A 15,318-nucleotide genomic window follows, 5' to 3' on the forward strand; every position below is an offset into this window, starting at 1 on the left:
GGCATGGGCAGATAGTGATGTCAAACTGGGGGAACCGGCTGTGGAGGAAGCTCTGGCTATCAGGCAGGCTTTGATCATTGCTAAGCAAAAGGGTTGGAGAAAGGTCTTGATACAATCTGACTGCAAAGGTATAATTGACAAAATTAATGCGAGAAAGGCAGAGGATCCAAATATTGGAGTCATTCTTTTTGATATCTGGAAGCTCAGACAAGTTTTCACAGAATGTTCCTTCTCCTTTATTAAAAGAGAAGGTAACTTTGTAGCTCACCACTTGGCAAAATTTGCCATTAACCTGATGAACGACTTTGAGTGGTAGGATTCTTTTCCTGAATGGCTGACTAGTTTAGCTAGAAATGATGTAGGAGCAAGTGCTCCAACTTTGTAATCTTTGTTTCATGATTAATGAATCTTTTATCGTTTGGAAAAAAAAATGACTAAATTCCCAACAGGGTATGGTATAAAATAGGTACCAGTGTTGGTCTTCTCCACACTTACGGGACAATACACAAATAGTTTATGACCCACCCATATATATAGTTGTATTACTCAATTTTCAGGTCCGGGATGTGCTTAATTTTGTGCCATTCCTCTCCTTCCCTTTCACACCGTGGTCCCAGTAGGTCGCACCAAGTTATTGTCAAACTTTGGAGTGTCGTTATCATTTGAATGTTGGATGGAAGTGTTTCAAGCTTCGGACAAAAGTGTAGTGTCAAGTGTTGAAGAGAAGTGAGGTGGTCTCCAAACCAGTCTGGCAATGAAGTTAGATTGGAAAAATAATCCCGCACCAGATTTTGTAGTGCGGGGAAATGTTTGACTTCCTCTGGCAGAGCTGTCGCATTTGACTCGTGGATGTATAGACGAGCCAGGGATTTGAGGGCTTTAGTCTCCATTGAGAGACTCACCAAATTATAGCAGTCGACCAAATATAGTTCCTGCAAAGAAGCAAGGCCTCGCAATCCTTCTTCTGGCAGAGACTCCAGCTTGGTACATCCACTAATGGTCAACCTCTTCAAAGCCGTGAGGCTAGCCAAGCTTTTGGGTAAGGCTTGCAGATCCTTTATCTCCCAAATATACAGGGATTCAAGAAGACTAAGATTTTGTAGCATCTCTTCTGGAAAACAACTCAATCTTTCAATGCTCACAATTTCAAGGGAATTAAGACTAGTGAGATTGGAGATTGAAGCCCATGCCATGTTCGGGCAGTTCGAGATGCTTAACTTCTTTAGGGATGGCATAAGTGGCAATGGCAATGTCAACGTTGGACAATCGCTAAAGGACAAGGATTGAAGTAGAGAGAATACCCTGAGAGTACCTTGGACTTCTCTTCCTAACATTCCTTTTAGGTTGGGCATGTTCTTTAACGTCAGTTATTTCAACGATGGGGACATTGCAGCAGTGGCGGCGGCGGTACTCTCTTGGGCCCCAACTATGTACTCTGCTGCACTTTTCTCCACAGCAAAAACTTCTGTTACAGTTGAAATCCAAGATGGAAATGATGATGAACCTTTGAAGCCTTCTATACGCAGCAATTGAAGGTTGGGGCTGGGTTTGAGGGCTTCGAGCACTTCCTCATGATTGTGCCGTTCAAACATTCTTTCAGAATCCCAATTCAAACGCAACTTGCGGAGACTCTGTTTTTTAATTAAGCAAGCTTCTTCTGCATCCTTTTTGTCTTCAATCTTCTCAAGGTACCCAATTGTTAGCTCTCCTCTAAGCATATTTAAGTCTCGCAACTCATTTAGTCGGAAGCCTTTTTTGCTACTCAGGACGATCATACTCAACGTCCGCAGGCAAGTCAACTTTCCAATTCCACTCGGCATGTGAGCCAAACTCCCACACCCCTGTAGACAAAGATGTCGAAGATTTCTGAGGAATCTCATGCCTTTGGGCAGGCTCCGAAGTCTATCACAACCATTCAGGTTTAAAATTTGCAAATTCCACAAGTCACAAATTGAATTGGGTAGTTCAACAATGTCAGATCTTGAAAGATTTACATGCCTTAAATGTTTCAGTTTGCTTATTGCAGGTGGCAGCTCTGTAAACCCTTCTCCCCACCTTGTTGACCTTACAATGAGCCCCCTCAGGGAACCACATTTTGGCATGAAAGAAGAAAACTGGTCAGTGCCTGTGCTTGTAATAGGAAAAGCCACTGTTAGCTGATCATCTGGCATACCCAATATCATGGTTCTGTTTGACTCTCTTCCACCGTGTTTAGCCTCCATTACGGATCGAGCCAGATCATGGACAAGGTCATGCATCTTAAAAGTGTGATCATGGGCACGGCCAAACACATCTTTCTCCACGGCTTGGAACAGTGATCAGTCACCGCAGCAGCACCAACATCTTCCACTTCCATCGTTCCATTAGATGAAATCAATCCATTTGCCATCCACAAATGTATTACCTCTTCTTCTTCAATTTCAGAGTCCTTGGGAAATACTGCACAATATGCAAAGCAACCTCTCAACTGTACTGGAAGATTAAGGTAGCTCAATCTCAATGCGGGCAAGATATGTGTTTCATCTTCAGATAAGTCCCAAATTGCACTGCATTTCACGTAGTTCCATTCATTTTCTTCCCTTTTAAATCGTAGAAAGCCTCCGAGAGCCTTTGCAGCCAGTGGAACACCACCACATTTTTTCACAATCTCTTTTCCGATAACTACAAGGTTTGGATATTCTTCAGCCTCTTGACGACCGAATGCTCGTTGCCTAAATAGTGACCAACACTGTATCTCTGACAAACTCGACAGATGACGTGTTTGTAATGTTCCCATTATTGTGCCAACCTTCTCCATACGAGTTGTCGTGACAATTGAACTACCTCTTGATCCGCATTCCAGAACAGATTTCAGTTTCTCCCATTCCTCTGGATTCTCATTCCAGACATCATCCAGTACAATCAAGTATCTTTTCCCTCTCAACAGCTCTTGAAGCTTTCTTTGGAGGGGATCCAATTCTGAAGCTTCAGCAGAAGTCCCTTCCGCAGACTCAATTAAGGCATATATAATCCTCTTCACATCAAAATCCTCTGAAACCCCCAGAGTTTTAGCTCAAAATGCTTGGCTATGCGCTCATCATTGAACACCAATTGGGCAAGTGTTGTCTTTCCAAGGCCTCCAAGACCCACTATAGGGAGCACTGATACATTTTGATCCTCTCTATCCTTTTCTTTCATCAAGATGTGTACAATCTGCTCTTTTTCCTCGTCCCTTCCAAGAACTTCAGGTTCATTTACCATGGATCCAGTCTCAAGGCTTGCATTGAAATAGCTCCCACGCTTCTGATCACTCAAATCAAGCTTTATTCGCTCATCAGCTATTGCATTAAATTTTTCAAGGATCTCCTTCATCCTTTTCCCAATCCTGTGACGAAACACTAAGTTTCCTGCTACAAGGTAACACATCAAACTAAAACGACCAGAATTTTTGTACTTGACTCTTGAGGCTTCAGCTGCGTAGTCATCCAATACATCATCGATTTCATGGGAAACAACATTGAGCTCCTGAAGCCACTGTTGTATTGGCTTGTTTGTGAATTGCTTCTGTTCAGCATCTTCAAGTACTGCCTTGATGGTAGAGAGCAAGCGCGAAAGCTTTTGCATGTTGGTTGCAATGCCACAAAGCAATCCAAGCTCGTCCTCGATCATGGAATTCAAAGTATCTACGAGAATTCCCACAAATGCTTCCATCACGTGTGACCTGAAAAATCACAGTTCAAAAAAGTTAAATCAATGTTAATCAAGTTATTAGAGATTTATAACTTGATGGACCCAATAGAAAATAAAAAATTGCAACATAGTTATAAGCAAAAGCTGTTTTTCTGTTACTAGGAAATGAAGAAAATATATCTTCTACATTAACATGAAAACATTGTTCGGATTCATTTTAGGCAGCCAGTCAATGACCACCAGGAATACTTATCGATTAATCAAAGAAATGTTTTCAGAATAATGGGTGGACATGCATGGTTACAAACTCGAGAAACATGTTATACATACATAAGGTGGAAGATCATGCATGGAGCTTAGTCTTTGAATTGTCCTATTCCAATGGAAGATAATTTTAAAAAACCGATTCAAATGAAGTATTGTCCTATTCCAAAACCAACTTATCAAGAATGTTATGAAAAAAAATGGAACAATCCTGGTAAATGAATTTTAGGAAGAGTTCAAAGTATACGATATAGAGTCCCAAGGAAAATCGAATCTTTGGATGTTTCAACATTAAAGCCTAAAGTGAGATAGGAGCACATACAAAGGCGATGACCTTTATTCATTTACAGGGTTTTATAAGCTCGAGATTTTCACAAGGAAAAATGGACATTACTATATGTAGGAAATGCTTTCAAACACCATTTTTATCTCGAGTAAACTTTTTGGGTAAATGACTCCCAATTGTCCCTCAACTTTTACCAATGATTTTATTTGGTCTTTCAACTTGTATAAGTGTTTATTGAGTTCTTCAACTTATTAATTAAGTTATGAATAGTCCATCCAAGCTAAATCTCATTATGGTAATGTTTACTTTCCCAGTTCAATTTAATGTCTACTCTAATTTTAAATATAAAACATATCTGTCCTTTTTAATAGTTTCAGTTAAGTATCTAATAGTTGACTTATTTGAATAACTTAATATGTGTTGAAAATTGTGAATTTGGTTTTAATTCGTCCCAAAAACTGAATCTAATCAAGACAATTTTCATTCTATTGGAATAAGATTCATTTTAATGTAAGTTTGGCTCCTCCCAAGTTAACTTATAAAGTAGTCAAATTTGCCATTTTAATGGTTTCCATAAATATTGAGTTGTTGACTAATTTGGTTACTAGCGATGAGGGGAGGGCTCTTAGAATCTTCATCACTACCAGATTCAGAATTCAAATTTTGTACCTAGCAGTTGGGGGTGGAAAGGGTGTGGAGAAGGATAGGAGAGTTAACCAAAAAAAAAAAAAACTAGCTTATCTAAAAAAATTGATAACAATCTCCTTTAACAAATTTTGTCTGAGCATATTAATTCCAATCTACTATTGTGCACATTATCATTCTAATTTGGGGGCTAAATGATATATTTAGATTCAATAGACATGTTTAGCCAAAATAGGGTACTTAAAAAAGAAGAACACAAAGAAGAAGAAAAAGAAATCAAAACAAGATATTGCGATTTTTATTTACGTGTATCTTTTTTGTAATCTTTTCATTGTTAAACGTTATGTTCTTTTCTACAATAACAACTATACAAAAACATTAAATAGATAAATAAATCTCTATTATTTATTTTGTATATAATCTTTTCTTATTCTTGTTGGATTAATGTTTCTTTTTAGATTTTTCTTAGGTTTATTAGAATTTAAGCAGAATTATAATGATGATGACATTGTAACAAGACTATATGAGTTAGCAAAATTTGTAACAAAAGGCGATGCTAACTTCTCATGTGTTGAAGAGTAATTTTTCATTTTTTTTTAGTATATGTAAATCGTTAGAAATATTGTGAGTGTGTTTGCAAAACAAAATTATCTCAAATAATATTTTGCTTGCATCACAAACACAAGTTTCAATTAATTTTTTACTTTTTAAACTACTTTTATATTTCACATGCATCACTTCTCAAAAAGTACTCTAGCAAAATTTTTTCAAATAATCTCCTATTTAAACACAAGCAAATTATTTTTTTGTTAGTCAAATTATTCGGTTAGTAAATACTTAAACTATTAAGTATCATACAATAAAGTAAAGGGTTAATTTTATATACATTGATATTGTATATACTATCATCATTAGATTAATAACACATGTGCAAAAGTTGGATTTTAATTTCTGATAGGGTGTTAATTGTTAGTAATTTTATTATTAATTTTTCCTTTTATCCTTGCCAAATATTGTGTTAATTGTTGACATCTACTTATATTTGGTATCTGGATTTAATTTCAGGAATGAAACAGAAAACTACCAAAAAGGAGGGACTTTATGGAGAATATAGAGACTTCTAAGGGCTTCAATCCTTGGGCCCTTGAATTGGTGGGGGACCACAAAGCTAATGAAAGATAATTTAGTCCTTTGGGCTCTTCAAAGAAAGCAACGGAGAGAGACTTAGAACAAGAAGTAATTTGGAGGCTTCGTCCACATGTGTGGGGACCACCTAGATAGCTTTTAGTCATCTTTCTTTTGGCTCTTTAAAAGGGACAGTGTGGAGAAGGAAAAGACATCACCTTTTAGTTTTAGCTTTTAGTTTAGTTTTAGTTTCCTTTCTTTTGACTGGCCTCTGACACACGCCAAGTGTTCGACAATATTCCCCAACGGGAAAAACATCTTTTATTCCTTGCTTTCTAGTAAAAAACCGCAATGCCTTTGCAACCCATTAATTCATGTGGTGATTTAATTATGCGGCGTGGCTAAGTCTTCCATCTAGTTAAGGGTCAACTCGACGGCGCAGTCTCGAAAATCTGTGAGATCTAATTAGTTTTCACGCGTTCCTTAATTTATTAATATTTGCACGTTGTCTGCTTGAATTTTCATGGGATTATTTTATTAATTGGATGTCAAGGGCCAAATGTTCAATGTGATTTATTAATCTCGTGCCAATTTAGTCAATTAAATCCGTAATTGTTTGATTAATTAATATTAGTGGCAACTGGTGTGTTTACACATTAGGGGAACGTGCAATTTAATTTAAATAACCCTCGTAGCGTGTTATTGATTAGGGCTAGGTTTTTCTAGTTATTAATGCAATTGGAAAATTAATTCCTACGGTCGTACCTAGGAGTATTTTCTGGTTAGGAGTGATCAATGGTCGTACCTTGGTTATCAATAATTTAAGGAAAAATTGGTTGTTAGAGTTCATCGGCGACTTTAACTAGCCTATTAAGAAATTAAGAGAACCTCCCTTGCATCAATGATCGGATAAATGGACTATGTCTGAGTAGTTACATCCTTGGCTAGAATTTATTTATCCTTGATTTAATTCCTGCTATATTTGTGCTAGTTAATTATTCATTTTTAGTTAAATTGTTTAAGTGTTGTTAATTTCATTCTGGTGAAATCCCCCCTTACCAATTGGAATTTAAAGGAGGCAAATATCCACAATCCCTGAGGAGACGACCCTATTTGCCACTGGTTACTTTTCAGTAATTTTTGTCAACTAATTAATTCTAGTATATCGAATTAAGCAAACTCTTCGGGAACAGGGTGAATCAAGTAACCCATTGCACACCTAGTGTCCCTGCTCCAGTACCTAGGATTAATTATTGACAGCTTTTAGTGGTATTTAGATTATTATTATTATTATTATTATTATTATTATTATTGCACAGGTTCGACGACCTGTCAATTTCAAAATTTGTATAGTTGTTATTTATCCAAGACTGAAATAGTTGACTTTAGACAATGATAAGCAAAATAAAAAATCAAACCTTAAGAGCAAAATGAATATTACTAAACTTGGATTTGATCTGGAGCGACCATTTTAAAACCAAATTTATAAGTTGAAGGACTTGATAGATGCAACAAAATTATTACTGAAAGTTGAGAGATTATTGAAGCCTGATACCTAGTTTCTAAGAGACATTTCCAAAAGCAACCCATGTAGTTTTTTGGCAACAAAGGGAACATCATGCAACAAACAAATTAAATGTTTTTTTATTTTTTTTGAGAAATTTAAAAATCAATACAGACCTAAATTAGGGATATGGAACTTTCTTTTTACACTCAATAACTTAAAAATATTTTTGTTGGACATGCCACTCAAAATATTACTTTATGTGTAACTAGAAGCTATAAAACTCATAGAATTAAGCTAGAGACGAATTCAATATCTGTCAAGATCAAAGACAAAGCGGAAACTATATGCATAAGTATACAAGAAAAGGTGGAAGCAAAATTCCAGCCCAAAAATTTATTTGACAACAAACAAATTATTAGCAGAAGATATTTGGAGAACAAAATAGTGGAAGCTATATTTCAAACAAAATTTTATTTGATATACAAGTTAAAAGAGCATGAGAACTTACTTGAGAAAGTTTAAATACTCTGGCAACAGCTCTGATAAATGTACAAAAACTCCCCGTATGTTGGAAAGCTATGTACTCAAAATTTTGAATTTAAGCAGAAGAGAATATTAGGATGATGAAGATGATAATTCCCGCAAAAGAAAGAAGCAAATTAACAAGTAGAAGAGATGAACATTTCGATAAAGATAATAATTTCAATCAAAGAAAGAAGCAAATTAATAATAGCTAAAACTTTTGCAGTTATGGTCGAATATACAGGAGAAAGTAATAGTAGTAGGTAAGGAATCACTAATTTTATTGATTTTTATTCACTACCTTAATTGATTTGTGTACTATATTGGTATAAATATTATCATTCTATTGTGGGGCTAATCGATTTATTTGGATTCCAACGATAGGTGTAGCAAAAAAAAGGTACTTAAAAAGAAGCGACCAAATTAAGAAGAAGACGAAGAAAGATATAGGAATTTTGTTTACTTTAATCTTTTTACAATATTTTGTTTTCATATTTTATCATCTTTTCTATAGTATTGACTTAAAAAAATGTTAAATTGCTAAAAGAAATTTTTTTATTTATTTCTGTACAAGTTTTCATTATTCTTGTTAGATTAATGTTACTTTTAGATTTACTAGTTTAAGTTTATTAGGCTTTAATAGAATAATAAAGATGATGGCATACTAATAGCAAGAAACAAAGGTAGCAAAATTTATAAGCATAAGGCAATGCTAAGCTTGTGATGTACTAAAGAGTAATTTTTTTACCTTATGTAAATTTTTACAAGAATAGTGTTATTTTTTTGTTACTCAACCTGGTCAACCATAAAATACTTAACCGAAAAACTATTCAATAAGGTTATACTTTATTTTCAAACTTTGAGAAGGAAAATATACCTGAAATCAAATGAACGTTACCACGCTTGGATTTGGCTTGGAGGGAATCATATGAACAATTTGGAAACAAATTTATAAGTTAAGGGACCTGATAGACAATTTTAAAAGCAAAGAGATCAAATAGAAAAATCACTGGTAAAAGTTGAGGAACTATTGAAGCCATTCCCTAGTTTTTAAGAGACATCTCCAAAAACTACTGTACAAACCATCTTTTTGGTGACAAAGGCGACATCATGTAGCAAACAACTTAAATGGATTTTCTCTTCTCGGAAATTTCAAAATCAGTGCAGACCTAAATTAAGAATATGGAACTTTCTTTTTGCACTCAACAACTTTTTTTTAAAAAAAATTGTTAATGGAAGTGTTACTCGAAGTACGTCTTATGCCTAACTGCAGGCTACTGAATGATCAGACAAAGCCAGAGATGAATTTGACACCGTCAAGATCAAAGCGCAAAGTGCAAAATATATGCATAATAAAACAGGAAAAGCCGGAATTAGCTGAAGAAATGTTCCAAAAAAAAAAAAAAACATTTGAAGCTATACTGCAACCAAACAATTATTTGATCAACTAGTTAAAAGCACTTGAGCACTTAATTGAGAGGGAATGAATACTCCTGCGAGGCGACAACAGATGCGACAAATATGTAGAAATTCCTTGTATATTGTAAAGCTACGTTCTGAAAACTTTGAATTTAAGCAGAAGAAAATATTTAGATGAATTGAACCAAAGAAAGAAGCTAATTTATATTGGCGAAACCTTTTGCAATGCTGGTGGTCCAGTATACAGGAGAAAGTACTAGTAATAGGTAAGGAATCACTACTTATATTGATAAGAAAGCAAAGCTAAGTTCTTGCATTTACTTTCCAGGTTGTGTAGTGCACAAGTATTGGACATTACGTAAAATCACGCTAACTCTTAGAAGTCTCACAAGTTTTTTTTTTTTTTTTTTTGAAGGAAGAAATCTCAAAAGTTACAAGCAAAGGATTTGTGACATTCTCCTACAATCTTAACTTGGAATCATTAGGTCCAAATTTTGGCCCACACAACCCTGGATTCTTTTCTTTCTTTTTCAGCCTAAGTGTGAGTAAAAATTGATTCAGTTGATAACGTTAAGACGTTTCGTATAAAAAAAATATTCGAAACCCCCTCTAACAATTATTCCATGGTAGGTAACTCTTTTCAATCTTGTGAAATATCTAACCATCTTAGTTTCAGAACGATATAACTTCTCCTTCTCCATAGCTTTCGACCATTATAGGAAACATGTTTTGCTTAAGAGATTCTCCTATTCTTTCCTACAAAACAAAATAAATTCTTCTTCAGAGAATTTTTTTCCCTTTCCAGAGAAGTTGGATTCACGAGGGAGTTCTAAGACATTAATTAGTTGGATTTTGTCCTCCTAAATTTATTTAATCATCATGCCTTGATTTCATGTTTCTAGTCCTTCGGTCATATTTGGCGGTTAGGTCCTTTATGGAAGTAAAAGGATATAATAAATGTGTACATTCATAAATATTTATAAAAGAAATGAAAAATCCCTCACCACAAGCAATCACCCGCAAAGCCTTTAACCGGCTAATGATGCTCACGCACAACTGACACATATGCATTAGAATTGTGAGTTGAGATTTCAAGGTGTAGGATTAATATGGGACTTTGTATATCTTCATCCAGGTGCTGCAGCAATTTTTTTTTTTGGCGAAGTGGATTTAGATTTAGAAAAAGTAATTAATTCTGCGACACTAGCTCATCATTATTCTTTCATTATTTTTCTTTCCTCTATTCATTGAATAAATCTATTAGCCCTTATATTTAGTTTATAAATTTCTCAATCTTCAGTCTTTGTTTAAGGAAACTATGCCGCTAATGTCACAAAATGGTTAACTCAAATTACAAAGTAACCATTGGATCCACCATTCATTTTCCCTTCCTTCCACCAATGTGGGAATGTGGGATGCTACTTCCTTTCACCTTGCAAAGCGACGGGCTTAAAAGGTGGCTCCCGTTTGATGTGGTGATTAATCTCGCACAACACCTGCATTCTTATAACTCGCAAGCTCAGACTCATCTCACACAGAGATTTGTTGACAACACTTCCTTGCATGGTCGGAATCATAACTTGTTAGCCAAAACTCAACCCATGCAAAGAGCATGCGAGATTTGCTCTAATATCATCATGCCTGGACTCATCCTACCATTGCACCTCTAAAGCTTTTGAAAAATTCTTTTCTTCCGAAACAAATGCCCCCCGGTGGGAAAACGAAAGTTTATAATGTAGTTACATTTATTGCCTACTTTAAACACTAAAAATTCAAAATAAAAATCAAATATTATTTGAAAACAAAAGAAAATTTTTTTAATTTTTGATACACAAAAATGAACTTCAGTAGTCTGCACTTGAATTCATATTTCTTGAACTATGATTATCAAGTCCAAAAAAGGCTAATCATATCATTGCTTTGACATTATTATTGTATGTAAAACTCTTTATGGTTTTGAAAATATTGGCAAGATCGTCTAATGTGCCAGTTATATATAGTTTTCTAGTACGCTAAAACAGTTGCCCTCGAACCTTGGGGTCCTAACTCCTGATGCGACCTTCAAAAGTCCATGTCCACGTCTAATAGCATAGGAATATTTTCTATCCTCTTTCTCCTAAAATATCAGGATTGATGGTGCTGTAAGCTTTACATGATAACCGGGAAAACTCATCTATACAGCAAAAATTTACGCAATTTTGTTCCCCTGTAGGAGGTTTATTGGGAGATTTTGTTGTTGGTACCTTCTCTTTGTCATGATCTTAACTGTTATCCTACTGCAGTCGTATCCACTAGACTCATCGTCTACCTCCATGTCAATTGCAATGTACTCTTGTGATGGCCAGTTTGTCTACACGGGATTTTTGGATGGTGATAGCTTGAGGCTCCAATCTCAGATAGCACCATCGGCTGATATTGCTTCATCAATTTTCAGGTATCAAATGATGATACTCCTCCTGCTTTCCATTAAAGAAGCTGGTCATGCTTCGTAGTTCTTTTAAGTTTCTGCCATGGTTTGAGTCAGTCAAACAGGTTCAAGATGCACTATGGTCTAAAAATCTCCCTTTGCTGGCGCCCGTATCTCAGTCTGGATCCTTAGTTTGTTGTTTCTAGTGATCCACCCATATGTCTCTGACTAGAAGACTGGAATAAGTCATTCATGAAGTCTGCAGTTGTGTACTTTGAAGACATCCTATTGCATCAAGTATACAACCTGTCATTTCCTGGTCTTTAGAACTGTTCTGAATTCCAAAAGTAGAAAGTTAATTGAAAATGTTCATTTTTGGCCAATGATTCATTTGTAAAACTTCAATAGTTAATCCTGCTATTTTGCCAAGTCCAATCTCTCTCTCTTTCCCTAATTCAACTCTTATCTCTTATAATTGGATCTTTCGTTGAGGAAACTTAGGTCACTACCAGAAAGATTTAAAAAAAATGTTGACAATGGTGCCATTTCTGCCCCAGGTATTTAAAGACCTTTTTTTTAAAGTTCCTCGTGTCTAAGCCACTGGAGGAGAAACTACTGAAGTGTTTTGTTTTTGATACATCTCTTCCTTCCATGATATCAGATACCTTGAAATAAACTTGTTATTTAGCCGTAGCTAATTAATTATCATGATAAACCGCAAAGTTCCTCTGTAGATCTGCTCCAAATAAATAACATATTTAAATTCTTGAATCATATGTCGGTTCTCTAAAGAAATTCAAGGATTAACTATTGTTTGTTATGGACCACTCTATGCTAGATATCAGAGTAAAACTAAATTGATGATTTTTCTTTGAGTAAAGCTATACAATTAATGAAACGCTAGTTTATATATAGCCGTGCAAACATGAAATTTGAAAATGTAAACAATTTTTGGACGGTCTATGAGTTTCATCTAAGATTTTGTTGCTTGAGTTGCATGGAGATATTTGGATGGTCTAACGCAATAATATGGTGAGAAAACATATAACTTTAATCAAACACCAAAAATTTTATTTATCTAATCCACGCTCTTGCGGATGACTAAATTCATATAAAAAAAAGTTATTGGTGTGAATTTAGCAGGTGAAATTAGGTGTTTTTGGAAATATTTATTATTCCTGTATTTAATCGGATTCTAATCTTATTTTTCCCCTAGTTCTAGCTATAATAATATGCTTTCTAGAATAGTCAGGCTAATGAGGTGATATGACACTTGGAAAATTTAATTTTATGCCCCTTAATTTGCAGTTATTCATATACACAGTCACATTCACATTCATATTCACGTATTTTTCGATGATAGATCAACTTCTAGCTCTCGAGTGTTTATAATAAAGGAAAAAAAATACTTTTTCTTTGTTTTATAATAGGAGTGAAATAATAGCATATTTATTCTTCATAAAAATCAATAACATTTTTCATATACATAAAATTGTAGTAAAGAAGAAAGATCAATCGACCTAAATAGCGTATCCATTAATGGCCAACTTGTCTGAAGCCTTGGAATATGCCTTATATTTTGCCATTTACAGTTTTATGCCGTGGACCCATTATTTCCAAATATTGGAGTGTGGAATATGCTTTATTTTATACCATTCCAATCCATACCTTCCCGTCGTGGTCACAGCAGGTTGTAGTCAAATATAGTCAACCGCAGAGTTTTGATTCAATGGCCATCAAAAAGGGATTAAACCCCTCTTTGGGCTAAACATAGAGGGTTTGAATCCTACTCGCAGTGAAAAAAATTTGAAGTGTTTCATTTACTTTATCAATTTCCTACATTTGTTGGCACTAATTTCATTTACTCTACTAGTTTATTTTTTTCTCTTTCTTTAAAATTTCTTTTCCTTTCTTATAAATTCTATCCACTTCATCACTCTATTTATTTTGTTTTTAATTTTTAGAAGTCTACATGTTTGGTTGTGAAGCAACATGCCACCCTTAATAAAAACATGAATTAACAGTTTTCAAGAAGTAGAGAAAACGAAAACAAATATTTGGAATATTTTATGTTTTAATTATCTATTATATTTTAATTTTCTATTTTATTGGTGATTTTTTAGGGTTGCAGGATTAAACACTTTCATTAATTTGGACATCTATTGTATTGTTTTCTTTGTTAATCGAATTATCTTTTTCTTTTTTTTCTTACAAGTGCAAAAGGGTGAGGTTACCCTATATCCCTAACTCTATCCTACAAACTAACCGATTAGTGATTAATCAATTGAATAGAGTTAGGGTACAAAATGCAATTTTGTTGAACCATTACGTGCAGTTAAAGTCAGCGAAATGATAAATGGACCTTTTAACCGGTCCATAAATCCGGACCTATACTCCAGGATGTGAACAATAATTTTTACATACACCGCTCTATGCACAAACTTCAGAGGCGCGAATTTCATTTTGCCCTACCACAAATTTGTTAACAACTATCAATGGATAGTTTACAAAATCTGAAATCAATAAAACTGTTAAATAGTCATGTGGACATGAAATTACAAGACACAAATTAACATTCTTGATATAATTATGGACTTCATCGAAAAAGAGTTTTGGTCTAAAATAATAGCATTATGAGAAAGAACTAAGAATTTTAATGAAATGCCAATATCTTCTTCATTTAATCGAACCTACTACGGCTGGAGTTATTATTCCTGTTATTAATGGGAGAACGTTCTAATGCTGTGTTCCAGGCTCTATCTCATTCATGGTATGTTCTCAATCAAAAGTTAGCTGGATGCTATGACACTTCGGATTTCAATCATAGATCCATTTCTTTACAGATTCACTTTTTTTTTTAACTGTTTGATAAGTAACTTATCTATATAAAGAAGGTACCAATTATTATCTTGTGTGAGCCAAATAAAGGGAAAGGATAAATCCTTTTTTTTGGGGCTTAAATTTAACGTATACACTACGAAATGGAACCTGAAGTGATGACTCATTTCGACTTGTATGCTGATTTCTGTCCGATTTCGTTCTTGTGGCTAGGTATCACTGGAAAAAATAATTCCTCTTTTTAATAGGAGCAGATCCTAATCCTTGTTTTCTTAATAATTCCTCTTTTTAATAGGATACGACACATGTTTTTTAATTCATTGATCATTTAATGGTAAATTTAATTTGAGGGTATGACGAGGCGGACCCTTAATATCTACCAAAAAGATAACCAATTAATAATAGCTTCATCAAGTTTAAATATTTTACCCTTCTTATTTATTCATGTACAAAGCACATGCTTCCAAACTAGTGTACTAAAACATGAATAACAGGAAGCCAAATTGCAGCCCTAAAGGTTATTTGGCAGAAAATAAGAATATACCCGTAGAAGAAATGTTAAAAACACAACAGCAGAAGCTATATTTCAACCAAAAGATAGGTCTCATGAAGAGAAAAGAAATTCAACGCTTACTT

The 15,318-nt window shown here is 34.5% G+C and overlaps 2 pseudogenes; one reads left to right on the top strand and one right to left on the bottom strand.

The window, feature by feature from the left end:
* LOC140013340 (protein TOPLESS-RELATED PROTEIN 2-like) overlaps positions 1 to 15,318 on the top strand; it is a 94,404-nt pseudogene that overhangs the window by 37,364 nt on the left and 41,722 nt on the right.
* Positions 423 to 11,751, bottom strand: LOC140013643 (putative disease resistance protein RGA1; annotated as a pseudogene).

Source organism: Coffea arabica, chromosome 8c (assembly GCF_036785885.1).
Source record: "Coffea arabica cultivar ET-39 chromosome 8c, Coffea Arabica ET-39 HiFi, whole genome shotgun sequence".
Lineage (NCBI taxonomy): Eukaryota > Viridiplantae > Streptophyta > Magnoliopsida > Gentianales > Rubiaceae > Coffea > Coffea arabica.